Genomic DNA, 23,735 nt, shown 5'->3' with positions numbered 1-23,735 from the left:
TTTGGGATAGAGCTCTATACCGGGGCTACACCTCTATTCAGAATGAAGCCTACACCTGTGTTCATGTTGCTAATTTTTTGTTTTAATTGACAACTTATGCCCCATTTCCAGAGTTGACAAAAGCATTGGCTTTAACATTAGGGCCAGATTTTCAAAAAGCCCAAGCCTGAATTGATTCAATCTTTGCACATTAATTTAACCTACAGAGATTGAACCAATTTGCAAGTGGACAGACATTAACTTTTCGTGCCGCATATTGCCTGCAGTGGCTCAGGCCAGAAGCCGGGGGGCACCAGACCATGCTCTCCTTTCCTTTCTGCAAGGAATCTGAGCTGAGAGGGGGGTTGTGGCCAGGTCCTAACAGGCCTAATTATAACTAAGGAGGGGTTTAAACCCCTACCTTGGCCTGCAGGGTTCAGAAGGGTGGGAGAAGAGGGAGTGTGGCCAAACAGTGGTGGGGGAGGAGGAAGAGGGGCAGAGCACTCCCATTGCAGTGGTTCCGTAGTCACTGGAAGTAATCTGGGCATACGGTGCTACTGCCTGCCCCTAGAGGAGGACTCTTCTCCCTTCTCCTTCATCTTCTTCTCCTCTCTCTCCCATATCACTGTGGGGCAGGGAGGAAGGCTCTGTTTGGTGTTGGAGGGGTACCCTTTCCCCTCCTCCTTCTCCCCTGCCACTACAGGGTGGGGAGGGGGGCTCTGTGTGGTGCTGCCTAGCTTGGCCCAGGCTGGGCATGGGGAGAGGCTGTCACTGAGCTACAGCCAATGTAAAAGGCCTTGCCCCCACAGCTGCATAGCAGGACCAACCCAGACCAGGCTGCAGCCCTCCACACTGGCTGCAGCTCAGTGACAGGGAAGCTGAGACCTGTCAATGAAAGAATCCTGGCCCAATTCACATGGGTAGCAGCTAGCTGAGCAGTGGGCTACCCAGGCCAGCTTGGAGGTACCACCCCTGGGCCCTGCAGGTCCAGTTTAAGCTGGCCTCACCATGCAGCTGCATTAGCCAGAGGTGAGACCTGCCTGGGTGTGGGGCTGGGAGCCCTTTCCAGTGGCTGTGGTTCAGAGACAGCTGCTCCCTGCACCCAGGCTGGGCTGGGCTGGGCCAATCTGGGCAGTGTCACCAAGAGCCCCTATTCCCACCCCACAGTGGTAGGGGTGGGGAAGGAAGATGAAAAAGAGTCCCCCTCCAGCACTGCACAGATCCCCACCCCCCCCACCATGCAGGGGGTGGGAAGAAGGGGAGGAGTCTCCCTCTGGGGCTGGGCAGTGCTGCACAGAGCCCCCTCCCCACCTCATGGTGGTGGGGGAAGGAGAGGGGCTTTTCTGCCCAGACTGCAGTCCCCCAATGGGGGGGGAATTACCCCCTACCTTGCCCCCTTAATCTTAATGAGGCCATGCTGGGATGGCTGTGGTCCCTGCCGGTGGGACAAGGAAGAGAGGGAGGAATAAACCCGCTGTGCTTGCACTCCCTGGGTGACCCTTACAAAGGCTGCTGCTCCTGCTGCTGCAGTGGCAGAGGTGGTGGTGTGGCCAGACACCATCTTGTGTTAGGCAGGGAAGGAAGGGGTTAATTCCTTCTTCCATCCCTTCTGCCCCTCAGACCACAACTAGGTCTGCCAGCCTTGGTTGCTGCCTCCCCTTGGTGGCTCACCCGCTGACAGGCAGACCCCAGCTGTGGGGGAGGGGGAAGGGAAGAAGGGAAGAATAAGTCCCCTCCCTGCCCACGTTACCTTAACAGGGCCATGCCGAGATGCATCTGGACACATCCTCACCTCTGCTCATGCTAAAGAGCAGAGGGATGAGTCCAGCCCTGCTCTCTGATGCATAGAGCACAGCCTAGCCCAGGGCTATTGAACATGCTGGGATGCTGGAGGATTCAGGTTAAACTTAAACCATGGAGGGGACTGGGACAGAAGTTGCATAAACTGGTTTGACACAAATTAGTTAAATCAGATACTGCATTCAACCAGGTTTATCTTAAACCAGTTTCATTCATTTTGAAACTGGTTTATGTCCACTGAACTTATGTTCTGTTACAGGTTTAAACCAGTTTCTGATCACCTAAACTGGTTTATGTGTAACTTCTGTCCCTAGCCTAAAAGGCTGCCTGTGAGCATGCTTCTCTATCGAGCTTTTCTCTCCTTACAAAGGAGGTAAGAGTAACCTTAGCAGCCACCCACCAGTCTGTTCTTTCCAAGACTGTCCACTATGATGCTGTTCTTGTAGAGGCCTAGGATGCTATAGAACCTCCCCTTTCCTTAAGCACTGGCAGGATAGGCCTATCTGGGACCAGTTCAACTGGGACAAAAACAGCAACAAACTCACTTAGATTAATATTTCTTATTACAGATACCCCGGTGTTCAGTTTTTAGCCCTCTTCCCCCAGAAAAATTCTGATGGGCTACAGACCTGTCTATTGCTCTCCGTGTATCTCAAATCCAGATGAGGTTCTAGAGATCATGGGTGTAGGACAGGATCATCCAACTGGGAACACTGTGGGTGGGGAAAGCCCCCACCAGAAAACCTTGTGAGGGTTCAGTAATTAGAGTTTCTTTTCCTGTCTCCTCTAATGGGAGAGGGGCTTTGAATAGTGCAGTAGCCATTGCCATTTGATTTTGGTCCACACCAGTCTGAACACCCACCGTGACTATTTCTAAACCATTTGCCCTTCCCTAATTCTTACAAACCACTTTACAACTCGCGTCTAATTAATAACAACTGTGTGAAATAGCAGTCAGACAGTAAAGAAGTTGGAATTCCCCTTAATAGCCCTTTAAAGGAGTTTTAATTAATTCCATGCGCTTTTGTAGGATTATCAACTTTACAGTATGGCTGCATGTGAAAGCTTTAAGACATTTCACTTATGTCTACAGGATGTTATGTTACAAAAATTGTTTTTCATGGCTTGTCACCGCTTCCCATTAGCCTCTTGATTAATCCTAAAATCCCACTTCCCTTCTCTTTTTAACCAGCACTCTCAGCACTCTCTTTTACCCCCTCTCAGTTCCCGTAGAGCCTAATCAAGGCAACTGAATGGAAAGATTCCCATTAATGACAAAGATAGTTTGGCTAAGCTATTAATTTATTTTGTTCACCACTAAATTGGGATTTTTAGCTAAGGGTACAGTCATAGATAATACATAAGTGTTGACAGCGGGGGGGGGCACAACTCCATGCCGCTGTCCCCATTACTGCCAGGTGCTAGCTTCAGTTGGGATGCAGCCTTGAGGGGCATGTACCCCCCCACTGATGCCCCTATGTAGCCTACCTCACCACCCATCATCTATGGCTATAGTAGCAAATAAACTGCAGAGTCTGATTAGAACTCAGCTGTTCCTGGCTCTTACTTTCCTGCCCTGTCCATTAGGTTCATGGTGCCTTGCTTTTAACTTGCATTTCCAAACTTCATTTTCCACCCCTATATTTCTTCTTAGTGACCATCCCCAAACCCTCTCCAGTATCATTTTCTAACCATTGTTTTATTTTCTCCTTCTTTTCACTTATTCTACTTTTGAATATATGTCCTTTTTCTAATCACTCATGGCTCCTAACCTCCCATGTATTTTTTACCCCTTATACTACTGACCGTTACTTCCTTCTAGATCCTAATGCCTCTAAGCAATTTGTCTCATCTCCATTAATCACATACAAGATTTAGCTAATTATTGCAAGGAAACTAGAACCTAATTAATATAGTGATCCAGCTAGCTAGCTAACTATGCATACATAAGCAAGCACATGCACATACCCACATATTTAGTTTTAAAACTTTTCTTATATCAATGTTAAAAACAAAAGGTAAAAGCACCAATGTTCAAATCCCCATCCCCAAAAGGGGCTAGGCATGGAATCATTCTTCTGTAGCAAACTTCCATTTTCCTTGGAAATTAAGGGCGCAAACAGAAGAGACAATTTTTGGCCAATCTGGCCACAGAAAGCAGTTTATAGCTGTGACCAAACACAAGTGCACAGCTGCAGACAACCTCAAAAATGGCTGATCGGGTGAAAATCTGACTCCTCATTGCATGAGGAGGCACATGAAGACATTTCAAAACAGAGCATCTTCTGTAACTTCTGTCTGTGTTGCCTGCAAGCCTCAAGCTGCTTTCAGAATGGGAGGGGGCGAAGGAAGGAGAAGGAGTTCAATCTGACCGGGGGGAGGGGTTCAGCCCCAAGGTGAGAGGCATCCAATATACCAAACCCACCCTCCAGTGCCAACTAAGGAACCTATAGGAAAATCTCCCTCCGCTCACCTTTCTTCCCTCCCAGTCTGAAACCAGGACAGGCTAGGAGAGAGGACGGGCCATTGCTAGTGGAAACTGTCTACAGGTTAGAAGCCATCAGCTAGATTCATGTCCCCCTTGGAACCAACAGTGAACTTCTGTTTGGTCTGGGATATCATTGTAACTCAGAACACTTCCCGCAAAGCATTCTCAGTTACAGCGGGGAGCTGCACTTCTGTCTGCACCCTAGAACTACTCCTCCCCTGCCCAGCCCTCTTCATGAAGTCATAAGTTTAGGACTAGCTGGCCATCTTCCACAGTGCAATCTTCCTCTCAATGACCCAGTTCAACACAAACAGAGCCATGTTCTGTTGCAGGGTGAAGTGTCTGAACTCAGAGGCTAGGGACAGAAATCTTTAACACAACAGAAGTTCAGTGCACATAAAGCACATTTGAAATGGCTGAAACTGGCTTAAAAAAACCTGGATGGATGTAATATCAGACTTAACTTATTTAGATTAAATCAGCTTATTGAACTTCTGTCCCAGATCCCCTCCAGATTCAAGTCAACTCTCATTTCCCCAGCATCCCAGGATGCTTTGCACCTCTTCCACAAACTGCCCCTCACAGGGTGGGTGGGCTAGTGTTGGTCCAAATTGTCTGCTCTAGCCAAGGAGGTATGCTTTAGCCGTCTCACCCCCACCCCGGCTTCTGGCCTGGGCCACTGCAGGCATGTGGCTGCATTTCCGGAATCAAAAGTGAATGTCTGTTCACTTGCTTATTGGTTCAATCTACACAGATTAGACTAACATGCAAAGATTGCATTGATTCACCCTTGGGATTTTTGATTTAGCCAAAGGAGACATATGCCTGGGCCAGAAGCTGACATGGAGGGTGTTGTCAGAGACTGCCCCTGCAAATCATATCCTCCAGCTCTTCAGGGTTGTTATCTTGGCCTGGTCCAGCAGGAAATTGCCAGATAGGTCACACTCTTGAGAGCCACTTGGCTAAGAGGAAAATACATATTGGCTTATAAAAGTCCAAGCCCAGCATGCCAAAGAGGGCACTAAGGGTGGCAAAGGGTGGCTGCAGCTGGGTGCAGTCCAGGAAGGCATGGGTGAACATCGTCTCCCCTCCTCACAGAAGGGACAAGTTTCTAACATCTCCAACTCTTAAGTGGTGGATGGAAATGTCATTGCTCTGGGCCCAATGCACCATTGAATGTTGCTGATCTTCTTGGCAATAGACAGCTTGTACAAGATATGCCAGGTAAAGGGGGCTTACTCTGGCATTGCTGTCACTAGATGCTGTCTCCATATTATACTGCAGTGGGTAGTTAGGATGATGGCATGATGTATCATGACTATTCATGTATAAAGTGCCTTCCTAGGCAGATCCAGCTGCTGTTGTCATTGGGAATGGGAAGGGACAGCAAGGCCCATCACTCCTATTGCTGCCCATGGCTGGAGAGATAGATAGATAGATAGATAGATAGATAGATAGTCCCCATCACAATTATAGCACAACACTTTTCTTAATGAACTGATGCAAGGAAGGCAAGCAATGTTAGTTCAGAAAATCCAGAGCACAGTAAGGGGCTAGAGTTCATGAGCTGTCCAGAGCATGTTTTATCAGGTCACAGAGTCAGACGAACTATAGGGCAATTTCTCTTTCTCAGCATTAACCCTCAACTCAGAGTCACTGCTGGAAATGTCTCCCCCTTCACAAACACTCCAGGATAAGATGATAAGAAGATTACAACTAAAGCCTCTCTTTAGCAATTCCACATCTCCTGTCAGACACAGCAAGTTAAATTACAGTGCAGCCTGCAAATGCATTGATCATCCACTCAGCTCCTACAACCCAGGGGTGAAAAGATCTATGCTGAGGATAAGTGAAGTAATCTCAGGAAAGTTTATTTTAGCTGGGAGGGGTTAAATAAGTTCAATGAGGCAAGGCTCCAAGAGAGCACTGGAGCCAAGTTCAGCAGTGTCTTGTTTGTGCAGGTATAGGCTGCAGTTATACATGCCACAGCTGTTCAGTTCTTCTCCTCAGATCTCTGACTGTGGCATGCCAGAAGCAGCCGAACAGTCAGCAATGGAGAAATGCCATGGCTGCTACTCCAAATAAAGGCTGAGGCATATTTATGAAGACTAGTGGATCACTGCCTTATGGTGCTAAGTTTCTTCTGCTGATTCCTGCCTATCATAAGTGCATTTTTTTTGTTTTAATTGACCATGTGTTCTCCTTTCCAGAGTTGGCAAAAACATTCACTTTACCTATAAACTCTATACTGTGTTTTATGATGTAAGAAATAAGCCATTTTGATAGAGAAGCAATATCATCCATTTTAAGAATAACAAAAAAATACCCCACTTATGAATTCTACTCATGGGCCGTTCTTTATTAAAAAGGCCCATTGTAAAATGGAAAGTTCAGAAGGCTTGATCAGGACAGAAAATGAATTATGATGACATCACTGGGTCATGAACTAGACCCATTGGCTACTTTCCAGAATGAAATTGACTAGGAGGGATCAGATGGGCCCATTTGTAGTGCAAGACATCTGGGTGGCAGCCAGGGAATGTGGGTTCAAGCTCCCTGTTTACAGGACATGCTTCCTTTTCCCCTTCAATTAGCAAGAATCTGTATTTTCCAGGCAAATGTGTGGGATAACAGCGTGCTTCAATTTAAATTCCGAAAGAACCTCCCAGAAAAGTTCTTTGTACTTTCTGCTCAGTGAAGAACCTTGCGAAAAATATTAACATGTCAACATCCGGCTGACACTTACAGTACATTCTCATCATGCTCCTGATGGGAAGCATTTTACCTTCAAATAAGCATAATTTGCCACTCTTTTCCATCATTTTTTCCCTTCATCTCTTTTCCAGCTTAATAAATGGTGTCTGAAGCCCAAGAGAAACTCATTTCTGTTAACAGATCATTTGTAAACCTTTAAGGGCATCTGGTGAAAAAAAAGGGGGTATTTTTCCTCTCTCTCTTTTCTGCCTTAACTTTTCTAGTTGTCTTTGTAAATGCAAAATGACACCTCATTCAAAGCTCTCTGGTGTCATCTTAATCTCTCTTATTTTACACTTTATACCTTTTTGATATTGCTTGAGAAGGCACGGAGGCTTTTACCTAATACTGTAATACCTATTATCGAAAGCATTTAGGTGAGTATACACTTGCCAGCCAGGAATAATGCAGATCAATTGGATGTCAGCAGTCCAATAAGGTTGGATAGTATATTTTCTGGGGGGAAAAGACGTCTAACAGTCTGACCTTAACTCCAGCACCATCTCAATATTAATATATTTTATGCATGCATGTGATAACGTTTTACCTTCCTTATGGTCCTGCAGGGAAGTTTCTCCTCTCCCTGCTGAGGATTATTGCCTATTCACAGGCGGTTATGATTATAGATACTTACTAAGACAAGAATAATTGACCATAAAAAACCTTTTATATTCCCACAATTATTTTTGCATTGACTAAAAGTGTCAAGAAAATCTGATTTTATTAGCAGGTCCCTAATTTTGCCTTCATGTAACTTTTATCTACCTTTCCCCCACAAGTGTGTTTTCACTCTGAGAGGTTTGGCAGTGATACAAAAGAACAATTTGTTACCAGATCCCTACAAAATGGAAGTGGCATGATCCAAGCACAGGATCAAATACCAAAGGCATGGGATCAGCTTGCAGAGTCTTTGGAGAAGGTGAAGAGGCAATATGTGTGTTCATGGTGGGGGATATCATAAGAGGCCGCCATCAAAATTCCACTATTCATAAACAAGTTCACATAAACAGTGGATCCACAGTAATCAAACTGAGCTAGAGACTGATCTAAAATGCCATTTCATAGCACCTTACCAAGAGGATGGAACTAAAAAATCCTGATCTGGATCTGAACCCAGGAATTCAAACCAAACTTCAGAAGAATCAAAACATCAGAACCATATGAGATTGCTCAGGAAGAGTCATTCACATCTAAACAAAATTAATAGGAGCCATGTGTGATACACTACATTTTAATGAACAGGGATAAATGCAGCTAGCAGAGTACATAGACTGTAATCCTGTTAATGCACTTACGTTCCTCGTTTATCCCATTATGTCTTTTGTGTTCATAAAAGTATTTTAAAACAGATATTATTCTGCTGTTTAACAAGAGAAACTGCTATAATTAAGAGACCACACAAAGGAGTTTTATCTTACTCTGCTAAAACAGGGAGGGTTTTCACGGACCGAAGGGCTGGGCCCTTCAGAAACTTTCTTCTCATCTTGAATGTTTCATCTGAAAAGTCGATTCTAAAAAACACCAAAGTCATTTAAGAGCATAAGTCCCACTGGGTGTGTCTACATGAGATACTAGATGTGCAGTAAACTAATTCTATTGCGCATTAGTGCATCATGGCAAAAGCCATGCTATTGCACTAATGTGCAGTAGATTTAGTCTGCTCAACATTGGCAACACTATAAAGGTGTGAGCCAGCACTACTGGTGGTTACTGTAGAGTTAGTACCTGTTAGTACAGGTACTAAACATAATGCACAGTAACAACAGTGCATTAATGCATGTGTAGACGTGGTCACTGAAAATTCCTTAAGTCACTTAGGTGCTTTTGAAAAAGCCATCCATAGATACACTGGGCATCATCTTGCAAGGTACTGAGCACAGTGTGTGCAATTCTTCATGGAATTAATACTCCCAGCAAAGAAAATGGGAATTAAAAAACATTCAGATTTTTGAGGAAGGCTATTAGATAAAGTTATGTAGGGACCAAAACATCCAGTTTTTAGGAAATGCCATAATATCAACATTTATTGTCTATTTTGAATTCAAAGGAAATACTAATTTGCAGTCTCACAAAACAAAATTACTTTTAGATCAATCAGAATATTTTATTTCAATTACATTTTTTTTGTTATAAGAGATAAGATAGCATAAAATGTTCCATTCCAACCTTGTCAAAATACTTCATTTCAATTTTTTTTTAAATAAATTGTCAAAATTGACACGCTCAGGAGAAAAAAAAAAGTTTTGATTTTAGCAAACTAGCATCCTTTCTCTTCTAACTGAGAATTTTCCAGTGGAATGATTCAAAGACAGTTCTATTCTTTATATTCTGATTCTTTTTCTTTTCTCTTTTGTTGCATTTTTTTTGCTCTTTACACAACAAAAATACTGTTAAAAAAACATAGTGGGATAAATGGATTCCACAAAACAGTTTGCTGAACATACAACAACATACAACTTACTGCGGCTCTTGCTAATTTCTGACAAGTCCCAAAAATATGCACTGGACTCATCTAAGGAGGCTGAAACCTATTTACAATATACCTCCTTAATCCCATATCCTACATGGTTGATTCTAACCATCTTAGTCAGTTAACACCTAAAAACATAATAGCTTTTGACCTTCTATGTCTATGTAGCAAATGTGGCTGGCAGTGGTACCCTTGAGTATGTTACAGTGCTCTGGGTGTGCTGCATCCTGGACAGGAAGCAGTGTAGCTAAGTTCAGGGAGGTGAATTAGCATGGCTGAATAACGGGCACTTGCTTACCCCACACTAATTAGCTTGTCCATGATGCTATGCAGACACAGTACTAGTTCAGGAAGCTGCCTGCCCTCAATATTACATTGTGTTTGAAGGCACCTCTGCCAGGCATAGCAAGCTTACTCTGTATACATGGTCTAAAAGGAAACCAGTAGTGGGGCATTCTCTTAGAACATGGGAAGCTTGAGTCCAATTCTGTGCTCTTCTGCCACAGATGCTCTGCATGACTTCATTTCTGTGCCTCGATTCCCATGTGACAGAGAGATAGAACATCATTTTCCTACCTCAAAGGGGTTTATACTTTAAAAATGGGAGGCTTTTAGACACTCAGCACCAGGACTGTCTAGTAATGGTAAGCCCAAATTGAAACCTACCCTTTACCATGGACTATGGATCCATTCATACATCCTCACAAAAATAGAATCATAGAATCAATGAGTGGGAAGGGACCTAGACAGATCATCTAGTCTGACCCCCTGCCATGGGCAGAAAGGAGCACTGGGGGTGGCAGGGGTCATAAGACCCCAGCCAGGTGCCTATCCAGTCTCCTCTTGAAGATCTCCAGGGAAGGTGAGAGCACCACCTCTCTGGGAAGCCTATTCCAGGCTCTGGCTACCCATACCATGAAGTAGTTCTTCCTAATATCTAACTTAAACCTATCCTCCCTCAGCTTGTGGCCATTGTTCCTGGTGACTCCAAGGGGGGCCCTGGTGAACAGATTTTCCCCGAGTCCCTGCTGGTGGCCCCTGATAAAGTTGTAGCAGCCACAAGATCCCCCCTCAGTCTCCTCTTGCAGAGACTGAAGAGATTCAGGTCCCTCAGCCTCTCCTCACAGGGCTGGCCACGGAGGCCCTCAACCATATGAGTGGCCTCCTCTGGACCCTCTCCAGGTTCTCCACGTCCTTCTTGAAGTGCGGCGCCCAGAACTGGACACAGTACTCCAGCTGTGGCCTGACCACCACCACATAGAAGGGGAGCAAGGCCTCTCAAGACCTGAGGAAAAATAGGAAAAAATAGGAAAAAAAAAAGTTGTTATGCAGAATAAAAACTGATGTTGAAGTCTTGAAAATTGTTGCAAAACAGACTTGCCGTCTTTGACTTGGGTCTTCTTAATAAACCTATTTATATTAGCGCTGTACGAAGCTTCAGTTCCTGATGCAATTCAGTGGAGATTTGGCCCAATTCAATGGCCAAATCTCCAAATCCAAATCGAATCAGGAGACCCTTTAATCTCTCTGAATCAAATCAGAGCCCTCTTACTCAATTCAGAGAGATTCGGAAAAAATTAGCAATTTGCACATAGACACAGCTTTAAATGTTTTTTTCTACATACCTCAAGGTACCAGGTAGCTCATAAACTCTGGGATGCTGGGGTGGATGGAGCATCTAACAGGAGTGCAGGAGGCTCCCCAGCATGCTTGGCAGCAAATAGCCTCCCCCCTCCTCCTGCCTTTCCCTAGCTGCTTTTAGAATTGTGTATCCCCAAAGGGGTAAAGAGTAGGGATGTGCAAAGCTTCAGTCCCAGATTCGATTCGGTGGAGATTTGGCCTGTTTTGGTGGTTGAATGTCTGAATCCAATCAGGAAACCCTTTCATCTTTCTGAATTGAATTGGAACCCTCCAAATCAATTTGGCGAGATTTGGAAAGATTCGGCGATTTGGACATAGAGACAGATTTAAATGTTTTTTCTACCTCTAGGTAGCAGGTGGCTCATGAGTGCTGCAATGCTGGGGCACATGAAGTGTCCCACAGGACAGTGGGGGGTTCACCAGCACACTTGGCAGCAGGCCCAAAAGTGGAACAGAAACACTTCCAGTCCACTTCCGGGTCCACTGGGGAGTGTGCTAGGGGCCCTCCCCCTGTGCCTTCCTGGCTTAGCGACTGGTGTCTCCTGTGTCTGGGGAGGCACTCGTGGTCACCCCGCAGCCGATTGCTGAGCCAGGGGGTCCTGGGGTGGCCACCCAGTGTGCTCTCCAGCAGACTTGGAAGTAGGCTGGAAGTACTTCTGGTCCACTTGTGGGTTCACCACCAAGCACGCAGGGGGCCCCATCCACCCCAGCATCACAGCATTCACGAGCCATACCTGGTACCTTGAGGAATGTAGAAAAAATATTTAAAACTGTGTCTATGGCTGAATCACTATTCTCTGAATCAGCATTGAATCTTCAGATTCAGATTTGGCCAAATCATATCAGGGACAGTGATCTGAATCAATGAATTGAATCACTGTCCCCGATTCAGGCCGAATCTGAATCCAGATCAAATATGGCCCATTTCGCACACCCCTAATATATACCGTTGACTCTTTTTCAGAGCTAACAGGCCACAAGATCCTGCTTTCTTAAAAGGTTTATAAAGCAATCTTTAAATATTTCCTTGATCATAAGAGATAAAAATAATGTGACAAAAAAAGTCCTTCCTCTCAGATTATATTCATGAATGAAAGTGCAATTGTTTAAGCTTAAAACTGCTTAAGGAAATGTGCAAATGAATAGGAAGCCAGGCTTTTAGAAACTTGGTCATAAACAGAAACAAAAACCTGAAGCCAAGCAGCAATTAGTGCTTTGTTCTCTTTTTGAATGCCAGTGTAGCTTATCCTCATCCTCTTCCAGCCCTGACTAGCTACACCCTGTATAAAAACTACTGAAAATCCATGACATTACCCTTTTGTTCTAGGAAACTTCCGTTTTTGTTATCCGTGGTGCTTAGTTTTCCCTTCATCTTTCTAGACATAAAGATTCCCTCTTCCTTAAATTCGTTCCATTTGGGTTTACTATTTATAACAAGCTTATTTGGAAATAGCTTTCACGATTGGATGTGTTCACCAGTGGAAGGACTAACAGCGATTGACTGATAGTATGTTATAACCAACAGAGCATCTAAACTCTGCTCAGGGCAGTTCTAGATGGCACACAGGTTCAGAAAGCTTATATCTGCTACCTGACCTGTCCATACCATTCATTCAATCCACTGATGGTACATTTTGAATAAAAGTCCACTTCTGTACCTTGAGCTGCCTGTCCAAGATCTTAGACAGGTCATGTGACACACAGATGTATCAAAATGGGTTAGGCATTTTGGTACCAGCACCACCTTTGGATGAGACTGCCAACATATTTTGGCCTTTTGTCTGACATTGACTGGCTTCTAAGATGAAAGACCAGCAAGTTCTTTGAGGTCTTGTTATTTTAAGAATAGGCCAGGACCTCTAGCAAATTTGCTTACTGGTGGCAGGGGAAGGAGAAATATTGGGTCTTAAGTGTTGTTCAATAGCATGGCTTGGTTTTCTTTGGATGGTAGCCAGGGCTGATATTTAATAGGTGTTTCGCTGATGGACTATACTGCCTCAGAGTAGAATTAGGCGGCAGCAGACCATCTATCTAAGAGTACATTTATAAAATCACGAGAATCAGCAGAGGCTTCAAAATCTTAACTCCCCATTGTGAAAAGAAGATTCCTATGATAATCTAGAATAAAGACCCCCCAAATTATGCTACCAGTACTGTAACCAATGAAAGCTGACATGAATGGAGCCAAGTTAATCTATGATGCTAGTCTATTTTGGATCCCGTTGTTGGAGTTCGTTAATATTTTTGCAAGGCATAGAATTTACTTTTAACTCTTGTATTTATTTTGGAGCTAGAACTTTAAAGAGTGCAGAAATAAGGCTTTTATTTGTCCTCAACACAAGTGGAGAGGGAGCAGCAGCAGTGCAAGGGTAAATGAAGGTAGCAAAGCTGCTGAAATGGATGTCACGTGGTGAGGGCGTTCACTGTAATGTGATTTCACGGCCACTAGGATATGGACAGACACTAGCACATTTCTCACTTCCCGTGCTGCCTGAACATAGGGCATTTTGAGACCCAGGAGACAGGGTTATGTACTAATGGATGGCTACAATTTTTGGCACAGTTTTTTTAAAAAAATGGAAATATGGCCTTTTTTCAAAAGGGCACCTTTTCTGAAAACGTCAGCATTAACATTTCCTGCTTTTGTGATATGTTCCACATTTTTCTTTTTAACAACTACATTACTACTTGAAAGAAAAACTGTTTTGAAATCATGGTGTAAATTTTCATTGACCAGAAATGTATTTTTCCTACTGAAAGACTTTAAATGAGTCCATTGCAAATCTTGGAGCATGGAAACAACTTCAAAAAAATTAGAGATTTTCTCTTAAATTTTTACCAGCTTCTGTGAGTTGGTTTAGAAGGAAGACAGAAAGAAAATGCATGAACACTGAAAGCTGTCTCATGTTTAAAAACAGAATGTAGCATAGAAGGGTTAATGGATGATCCTTCCACCTCTGGAGATCCCAGCATATTATCCCCAACATATTTAAATTTACTGGATGGCCTCAATCAGGATCTGCATCTGTCCACATCACAAAGGACCATGTTATGCAGATTTCAATTAAGTAAACTTCCCCTTGAAGTCAATGGGAATTCTGTTCAATTAAAGACTCATATCTTATCCTGTAAAAATCATAGTATGTGGAGAGTTTGATATCCCCTCCTGAATACCAACATCATTGTTTTCTTCCTTTTTTTTTTTTTTTGTAAAGAAGAGTTTGGTTGTAAAAGATGAAAAATGTTGCTGTAGACAATTTCATACAAAAGAAGAGAAAAACTGGGGAAAATGCTTTTGAGTAGGATTCAAAAATGGACCTAAAATGAAAAGCAACTTTTGGAATTTTGAAAACATTGGGGTAACTTTTAAAATACACATGTGTGTATGTGTTGTAATGTTCAGCTGTATAGTTTCTGATACAGAGCAGGCATTGATCCTCAAAATAACAAACTACTAGACGAAAGGCTTAGCTTGTGGTTGTTCAAGCCCAGAACCAGTAAGGGGCTGAGACAGTCCAGATACGAGCTGGTTGAGCATCTGCACTTTGAAGACTCATGTAACTAAACCTCCAAACTTTTTCTCATTCATCTATAAAGTACTCTTTTCCCCTAGCAGACACTTAGCAGGAGGCATTAGGAGACAGATAAACTCCGAATAAATATGCCAAATTCCCCCAGTTCTCAAATTTACCATATAAACTAGATTTTGTCATTAAGTGAGTATTATTGTAGGTAGAAGTGCTATAGTATCCTCTGATACTGCTGAGAGACTAGGGCCATGTCTGCAGTACATCTGGACCATGTTTGAAAGGTCCAGAAGGAAGCAGGGTGCACCCTTTCCACACCCCAACTCACAGCTTTAATTCACTTTCCTAAGCGTTCCCCATACAGATGAAGCAAGAGAAAGAAAAACTTTCCACAGACTTGGAGGCAAGTCTAAATCAGGGGTGGTCATTAGATCCCACTTCAAATCACCACAGCAGCTTGACTCGGAGCTACCTGTCACAATAATAGCAGGGTAGCAGGGTATACCGAACTCTAGGTTGTGCGATCAACACTATAAAAAGACATTTGGGGTCTTCTCTCTGACCTCCTTCATTTGCTACATTTACTCATAGCAATAATCCCATTTGTGTATTTTATCTGACCAGCTTTGGAACAGCTGCTCTCTAACTTGCTCCTGAGTATCTGACATATGGACAGAAAATTTCCATTCACCATAAGAAGAGAAGGAAAACTTTTCCAAAGCAGTTAACATTCCATCTTGCTGCGAGCTTGCAGAGCCAGCGTACAGATTTACAGCATGCTTTATGTATATTATTTTAAGTCCCAAGGTCCCTCCTTTTCACAGATACATACACAATGTGTCATGTAGAAAATATAAATTGTTGATTGTACAGGCACTTTCTTCCTTTCTAAACCTTTCCAAAGGTCTTTTTGTTAAATATACCCAGACACCGTTTGACAGATGAGGGGCTAATTGCTCTGTGAATTACCTCTATCGATTCCTGTTTCATGTTGAGCCAAACAAACAAAAGATATTAATGCTTCGAAAAAAATGAATGATGACCTTTCTCTGCAAACACAGCTTGCGGCCTCTGATTATTGGTGATTCCAAAGAGCAGCGGTCAATCGCAATAGCTGTAACGCTATGATCACTATAATAAGCTTGCCTGACCTTCTCTGCCATGTTAAGTGGTTTAAATTTATTTGCCCAACAACAGTGGAGCTTTCGTTTAAAGTCACAGAACATTCAGTTCTATTTAAAGTTGCAGTGTCATTTTTTTAAGCTTTCCCTCCAAAGAAATTGTGCGCCGCTCAAAAGTAGTTACAATAATGGATGGAAGCAACGGTCATGGGATGACTTAGCCTGCATAATTGGAACCCAGGTTACGTCTTTATCAGTCTGGATTATTCTTGACCACTTTTTCTTCCTACTGTTCCTTTAGAAATGGAAGTGAAACATATTTTGCACTGTGCCTTCAACAGAGTTCCAGTAGGGCTCTATCTTTGTAGTTATGCCAGGCAGCTTATATATTTAAAAAAAAATAAATAAAAATCATCATTAGATGCTAACCCACTCCCTGCAAGCAAGATTTCTCCAGAAGTGGCTGATAGCAGAACTTGGCCCCAAGCAAAACTCTAGTAAGTCCTTCACTGACTTTCACTTCCTTTCCTCCTCATAACCTGGGTTAATGTGAAAAATTAGGAATCAAAGCCTCAGAACACTGGGTCACTTACATTTTCACTAGAAACTGGGCTTGACATTTCATCGGAACATCCTTTATCATGAGATTTCTTGAAAATCCTGCTTGTTTCCCTCTGAGCCAGAAATATTTTGAAGACTATCCGTGCTTTTGATATTAGCAATGATATAGTCCCATCTGTGAAATGGGGCTACAGTGCTAATAAAGTTTAGCTGACTTTGTAAATCACTTTGATATTTGTAGATGCAATGGCCTATATAAATGGTAGAGGTTAATCATTAATTTTGATTATTATCATGGTATTTCAGTGCTATCTAGTTTTAGATGAAGGTGACATATAGTGGCAGTGGATACATTGGTAACTAATATTCATGCTTTTCATGGTGGCATGGAGGAAGAGGAGGACAAGGAAAGATCCAAATTATGCTGAACATGAGGCCAAATGGAAACCAGTCAAACTTTGTGGGCCTCTATTTACCCATATCAACCCATAGGAGGAAGATAAATACATTTAGAAAATGAAAGCCTTACTGCTTTTGAAATTCTTTAAATCTTGGATTGGGAGGCCCTTTACAAATGCTATGCACCATCATCAGCACTGACCTCACTATGGCTAAATTCAGAGAGTCAAAAAGCCTGAGGCTGAATCTATCCAATCTTTGCAGGTTAGTCTAAGTTGCATAGACTGAACCAATAAGCAAGTGAACACACATTCACTTTTGGTTCCTGAAATGCAGTCACATGCCTGCAGTGGCCCAGGCCAGAAGCTGGGGTGGGGAGGAGAGAAGGAGTGCTAGAGCTGACAGCTTGGTCTAAAGCTAGCCCACTCATCCTATAAAGCATCCTGAGATGCTGGGGGATCATAAGTTAACATAAATCTGGAAGGGATCTGGGACTGAAGTGCAATAAACCAATTTAACCTAAATCAGTTAGCTCTGATACTACATCCATCCAAGTTTATCTTAAACTGGTTTCAGCCATTTCGAAAGCAGTTTAGGTGCACTGAATTTCTGTTGTGTTACAGATTTGAACCAGTTTCCAATCACTTATACCACTTTATGTATAATTTTTGTCCCTAGCATAGGAAGTTGGTTCAATTTTCTATACCTTCTGCTCTTTTTAGCTATGCCTAAACCTTACTTAGGCAAAAAATGGGTGCATTTGTAGAGAAGGACACAAAAAGTCTCCATCACTTCGCATAATAAAAGTCCTTGCACTGGTCCTTTAATTCCTTCCTCTTTACTATGGGTATGCAAAACAGGCGTGCTTGGTGGCAAACCCAGAAGAGGACCAGAAGTATTTCCGGTCTACTTCTGGGTCTACTGGGAAGAGTGCAGGGGGGTCCCCACACCCACCTGGCTCAGTAATTGGCCATGGGGTAACCCCGAGTGCCTCCCCAGACTCAGGAGGCACCAGTTGCTGAGCCAAGGAGGTGGGGAGGGGGTCCCCTGCGCACTCCCTGGCGGACCTGGAAGTAGAACGGAAGTGCACCCACCCCACCCTGCGCTCCTGTGGGATGCTCCATCTTCCCCATCATCCCAGCATTCATGAGCCACCTTCTGCCTTGAGGTATGTAAAAAAAGCATTTAAAGCTGCATCTATGTCTGAATCGTCAAATATTTCTGAGTCTCTCTGAATTGATTCTGAGAGATTAAAGGGTCTTCTGGTTCAATTCAGATTTGGCTGCTGAATCGGGCCAAATCTCTGCCAAACTGTATCTGGGACTGAAGCTTTGCATAGCCCTACTCTTTACCCCTTTGGGGACACACAGTTCTAAAAGGAGCTAGGGAAAGGCAGGAGGAGGGGGAAAGCTATTTCTCTGTGTCCCCCCACCATGCCCAAAGTATCAGAGAGCACTGGCTACTTGAAATTAGAAGTCTGCACCCAAAAAGGGTGGAAGCAGTGTGTGCCTTCTTCCCCCCTGATTCTCAGAGTAGGGTGATTCCAGTTTAAATCATATTTGCCTATACCAGCCTGTTTTGGGTAAGAGTGCCATCATGCTGGCCAGAACTGAATATATTTGGAACATAAAATAAAACTACATGTTAGCTGTCATCAGTAGATTCAACAAAACAAAAAGTTAGCTTGGATTGTAATGAACACATTCAATATATTCACACATCTCACAAAGTCTATAATGAATACAAAAAGATAAAGCAATACTAAATGTGTCCAAGATTAAACTAAGTTTGGATCGAGAATGACAATGAGTCCAGACAGATGCAAGTGAAGCAATGCAGTCTCTCTAAAAGGAGGAAGTATTAATTCTCCCAGCTGTGGTGTGAGTGAGGAAAGACTAAGTGTAGGAAAGGTATCCAAAAATTTGTCCTGTGAATATTTTGACATAAAACCTGGTGGCAAAGATATTTGTGTCCATGAAATAAACTTCTTCTTGAAATGAATTTATTATCAAATACCCCTGAGGCTGGAATTTAATTTCCAGTAGAGCTTAAGTAATCAGACATCTATGTCTTGCAGCTGTGAAAGTCTGAAGCTTGTTGAGTTGCAGGAGACAGCTGTATCTTTAACATCAAAAATTAACATTAATTCAAAATAAGACATGTTTCAAGCTCAACTCAGTTCTCTCTCTCTCTCTCTCTCTCACACACACACACACGCATGTACACGTCTGCATGCACGCACACGTGTATAAATCTTTCTTATGGTCCTGTCCACTAAGGAACCATTTTTTTCAATCCATATATGGGCAAAATAGTCTTACTGATTTGAATGGTTTGAAGCAGATAATTCTTCCTTCCTGTTTGAGCATACAGGATAGAGACAGAAGTTACACATAAATTGGTTTAAACCTGTAACTGAACCAAAGCTCAGTGCACATAAATTATTTTCAAAATGGCTGAAACTAGTTTAAGAAAAACCTGGTTGAATGTAGTATCGGATTTAACTGATTTAGGTCAAACCAATTTATGCAACTTGTGTCCCAGACCCCTTCCTGATTCAAGTTAAATTACAGTCCCTCAGTGTGCTTTGCAGCCGTGGGTTGGGCTGTGCTGTCTGCTCCAGCAGATAAGGGTTGCTGAGGAGGCAGGGACTGCCCCTCTACCCCCACCCGGCAAACTGGGGGACGGGGGTGAAACCTACCATTCCCCAAGTAAAAGACCTGCCTTGTTGCTAAACTTACTGAAACTGACTGCTGGCTGTGGACTACAAATCCCAGAGGCACCTGGAAGCAGGAAGAGGAAGTAATGAGCAATGCTGCAGAGTCCTTCGGCTATGATTCTGGACTGCAAACCCCAGAGACCTTGGGGGCAGCAGGAATAGGAAGTGAACACACAGCCCATGCTGGCTATATGTCAGAGAGCCATGCTGTAGCACCCCCGGCTTCTGGCCTGAACCACTGCAGGTATGTGGCTGCATTTCCTGAATCAAACATGTGCATCCAGTTGTTACTCAGTTTAATCTCTGCATCTTAGACTAACCTGCAAACTGAAATCAATTCAGCCTCCGGCTTTTTGACTTCCCATACTTAGCCAAGGTGTCATCACTGCATTTTCATTCCAATTTAGCTACAAGAGAAAGAGATAGGATTTACCTACCAGCTCACATGCTAAATGCCTACAGCCTATTTTTCTCTGTAATAAGAGGTGAGACAATTACAGTAGCTGGATGTTTAAATTAAACATCTGAATTCTGGGGTTTTATCTGAAAAATTCTGAAATCAACATGACAATGCTACTGAATTTAGCTGTTCTTACACTTGAACTATCATGTGGCTTTGGATCATTGTGCAAGCATCTTCCATCTTTATTTGCCCAAGGCATCCTGCATATTCAATGATTTCTGATATCATTTGGATTTCCTTGCCCTAAGGCTTTCTGTCATCTTCTGTTTCCATGTCTTCACCAGATCCTGGTCATTGAGCATTTTTAATCAAAGCCATGCTTCCTGTCTTTGTCAGTGACATCACAACCTACTGCTTTCATTTTTTAACACTGTACGTCATGTCACTCTTCATCATGGGCAACTAATGCCTCCCAAGTTTTGGAGGGGCACCAGCAGGGCACAGCAAAGGTTGGGGGGGAGGTCCCCCAGTGGCCAGCCAGTGACCGGGGGGTGAGGGGTCAGCCTTTCAGTCTCAGTGACTGACTCTCACAAACGAACTCTCAATCACCTGTAATCCAGGCACCAAGATTCCCAAAACCTCGTCAGTCTTGTTTGGTCCGGCTTCACTAATGTGTGTGCCAATTTCAGCACCTCTGTTGACTGACCTGACCGCAGTCTTATTCACACTTGTCTTCATATCATGTCTCCTTTCCTAGTTAAACCACCAGTTTACTATTGCTACTCGGTTTTCTTTGGAGGATGCTCTTTTTGCTATGTGGCCTACATGCAGAGTGCTTCACTTCTCCCATGAGGATCTTTCTTTTGACATAGGTCATCAAGTTGATAAAGCAGACTAAAGGCCAGCCTTTTAGGCACTTTGACTTTCACTTCAAAAAGGGACTTGTCATTCCAAGCAAGTTCAAATGATTATTTGAAATGACCTATAGAGGGTATTTACCATGGATATCAAACTTGACTCTCTTCATAGTTCTTCAGGACTGAGGTGAGCATCCTTCCATCAAATCTGACATGCACCTTTCCTAGGTCTCTAAAAGCCTAGAAGCTATCTTGCTGGTCCACTAGCTGCTTCCCCATCATCTGCCAAATATGTTATGGGAAAGGGTGAGGGATGACAAACATCAGATTTGAGTCAAGGTCAGCCATTTCCCAAAAACTCAGGAGTCCCCTTAATGATTATATGTAACTCCTATGTAGCACTTTTCAGCAGTAGATTACAAAACCTGTTACAAAAGAAGTGAATACCATAGTTTCCATTTTACAGACTAGAAGATTGAGGCACAGAAAAGGGAAGTGGCTGGCTCAGAAATCCAGTTGGTGCATAATATTTTATTTCCTTGTGTTTGCAGAAGAGAGCTTTCAGAATGTTTTTCCTGCTGTTTCTTTTTGCATGTTTTAAGCACATTGCATCAAAGAGACAGGTAAGAATTCAGAGCTCTTGCAATAAAAAGGCATCTGGTTAAGAACTGAACAGGTGTTGCAAATATGTTCACACAGTTGTCAAGTCTTTAAAATATACAATTATTTTGTAGACATTGGGTTTTTGTTTTTATTTTATGATGAAGTCTTTGGCATTCTTCTGTTCTTTTTTTCGGAAATGGGTATTTTTTAAACTACAGTTTGTCTGGAGAAGGAAGCCAACTTACTTAGTAAAATCAATATTGCTTTCTAACAGTAGTTCTCATCTGTGCAATTAGTTGGTGTCTTCTGGCCACCTTTGTTCTTGATATGGTGTCCATATCACAGAAAAATACCAGTACTATAGGCAGAAATAGGCACCCTTCATTCCAGCAGCCCCCTTTATAATCATCTCAGATAGGTCAAGTAACTTAAAAATGGAGCTTGTGATCCCTGGCATCAGACCTTTCAATCCAGAGTAGTTGTACATGCATGCTATATATGTAATCAAGTACAGTAACAACATCTCATTTACTATAGCTGTTGAGCCTATCCCAGAAAAAGAAGTTCAACCCTTACAAAAATGCTTTCCTTGGCAGTAAATTTGCTCAGGAAATAGAGATGGACAAAGGAAAAAATGGATTTTCAGCAAAGTTGCTTCCACCTGTAGTTTTCCCACCATATTTTCCATTACATAGCCACTTCTATCACGCTATTAGCATTCCTTTGTAGCATTAGAGCTACGTGTTATACTTAGACCACCCTAAGGGCATTTAAAAATAAAGTTTCTATACCTTAAAACTTGTTAACTTGTGCTAAGTGCCCCCTAAGGCTGCATCCACATGAGTGTGAATGTGTTTCCTTGGGGACAACTAGCAGCAGAACACCTTGTGCCACTGCTACTTGTCCCTGGAGAACGCTTATGCCATGTGCCCTGTGGCATGTGGCAAGTTACCCCAAGTGGGGTAGGGGAGACTGGGGTCAGCCCTTGGCTGATCCTAGCAGCCTTACCTGGGGTTCTGGGGGCTTCCTAGGGCTGCAGCAGTGACAATCCTGCCACTTGGAGCCTGGCTAGCAGTCAGAGCATGGCTATGGCCGGCCAGCTTCTAGTTCTGCGTGTGTGCACTGTCCCTGTGTGTGCCAGCCCACTGTCTTTTTGCAGTTTTTTTTGACCCTGGATCTCAGGTTCAAAAAAGACCCTATGCTGCTACCTTGCAGTACAGAGAACACCTGAATCTGTGGTATGTGGCACGGCAGATATGCCACGCCACATACCGCACAGCAGCACTCGTCTGGGTGTGACCTGAATGTCTCAAAGTTATGCCGCTTCAGGTGTGGGTTAAATCTAGGTTTTGCTACTTATCTTGTGTTAAGGTAACTTCAGTCTGCTCCATGAAGAAAAACTGAGTGATCTGAAGTCTTCCCATATCTCAGGATGCACCACGTCCCCTCCCCACTCCCCAAGCAGGGACAGAACCCAGGTTCTTAGCCATACATACCCCTGCTCACCAGCTCTCTAATGGTAACTGAGCTATGCCAGCAAAAAATGATGCTGACTCCTAACATGCAACAGTTCACAGCACATTTTACCTTGAACACTGCTTAATATTCTACAGATTCAGTATGGTCTAAGTGTACTGTGTAACTTCACCCTGAGCTTAGCTTGCTCCAGAAACCCCATTGGTTTCAATGGCTCAACTTGCTTAAATAAGGCAAGCACAATCTGGCCTATTGACCACAGTTTCCAAAAAAACCAGTCTAAATGGCTGAACTAGTGTACCAGTATTTAGAGGTATATTAGAGGTATATTAACTACTGTGCTTGATTTCAGTTGTGTTGAAATGCTAGCTTATACCAACTGGGAATGTGACCTCTTGAGCACAATAGGACCGTATCACTATTAGTCTTTGAAGACACAGTTATCTGGCATGTTTTCTAAGTTTGGCCTCAGCTTAGTCAAAATTCCTTTCCACGGGGATATATCTTGAATAGATTAGCAGTCAAACCATTTTCAAAATTAAAAAAGGGCATTTTTACCACTGTAACATTTTTTCAGAAAATACTTGCATACCATTCCTGGGATGGCAGAAGGCCTAGACACAATACTGCATGGATCTCGAAGTACTTTGGATCTGAAAAGCACCCTTCTTCAGAAATGTATGAGACTGTTAGTTAAAGGCTTACACATCTAAGAGGCTTGTGAAGTTGAATTTTCACAGCCAGAAGGGATCTTGGAATCTCTCTCTCAACTGAGAACCTCGGTTTTCAAGTCCTGTCTAGGTAAATTACCTTTCCAGGGCTGGGTATTTCCTTTTTGGAGATTCCTTGGAAGCAATCTTAAAGGAACTGACTAACTTCTTAATGGCCCGGTCAGACTGAAAGGAAGGAAACTTAAAATGGTCCAGGGAGAGGCACC

The sequence above is a fragment of the Crocodylus siamensis genome, chromosome 15 (genome assembly GCF_052110815.1).
Source record: "Crocodylus siamensis isolate JL-2025a chromosome 15, ASM5211081v1, whole genome shotgun sequence".
In the NCBI taxonomy this organism is placed as follows: Eukaryota; Metazoa; Chordata; order Crocodylia; family Crocodylidae; genus Crocodylus; species Crocodylus siamensis.
This window is presented reverse-complemented; position numbering follows the sequence as displayed.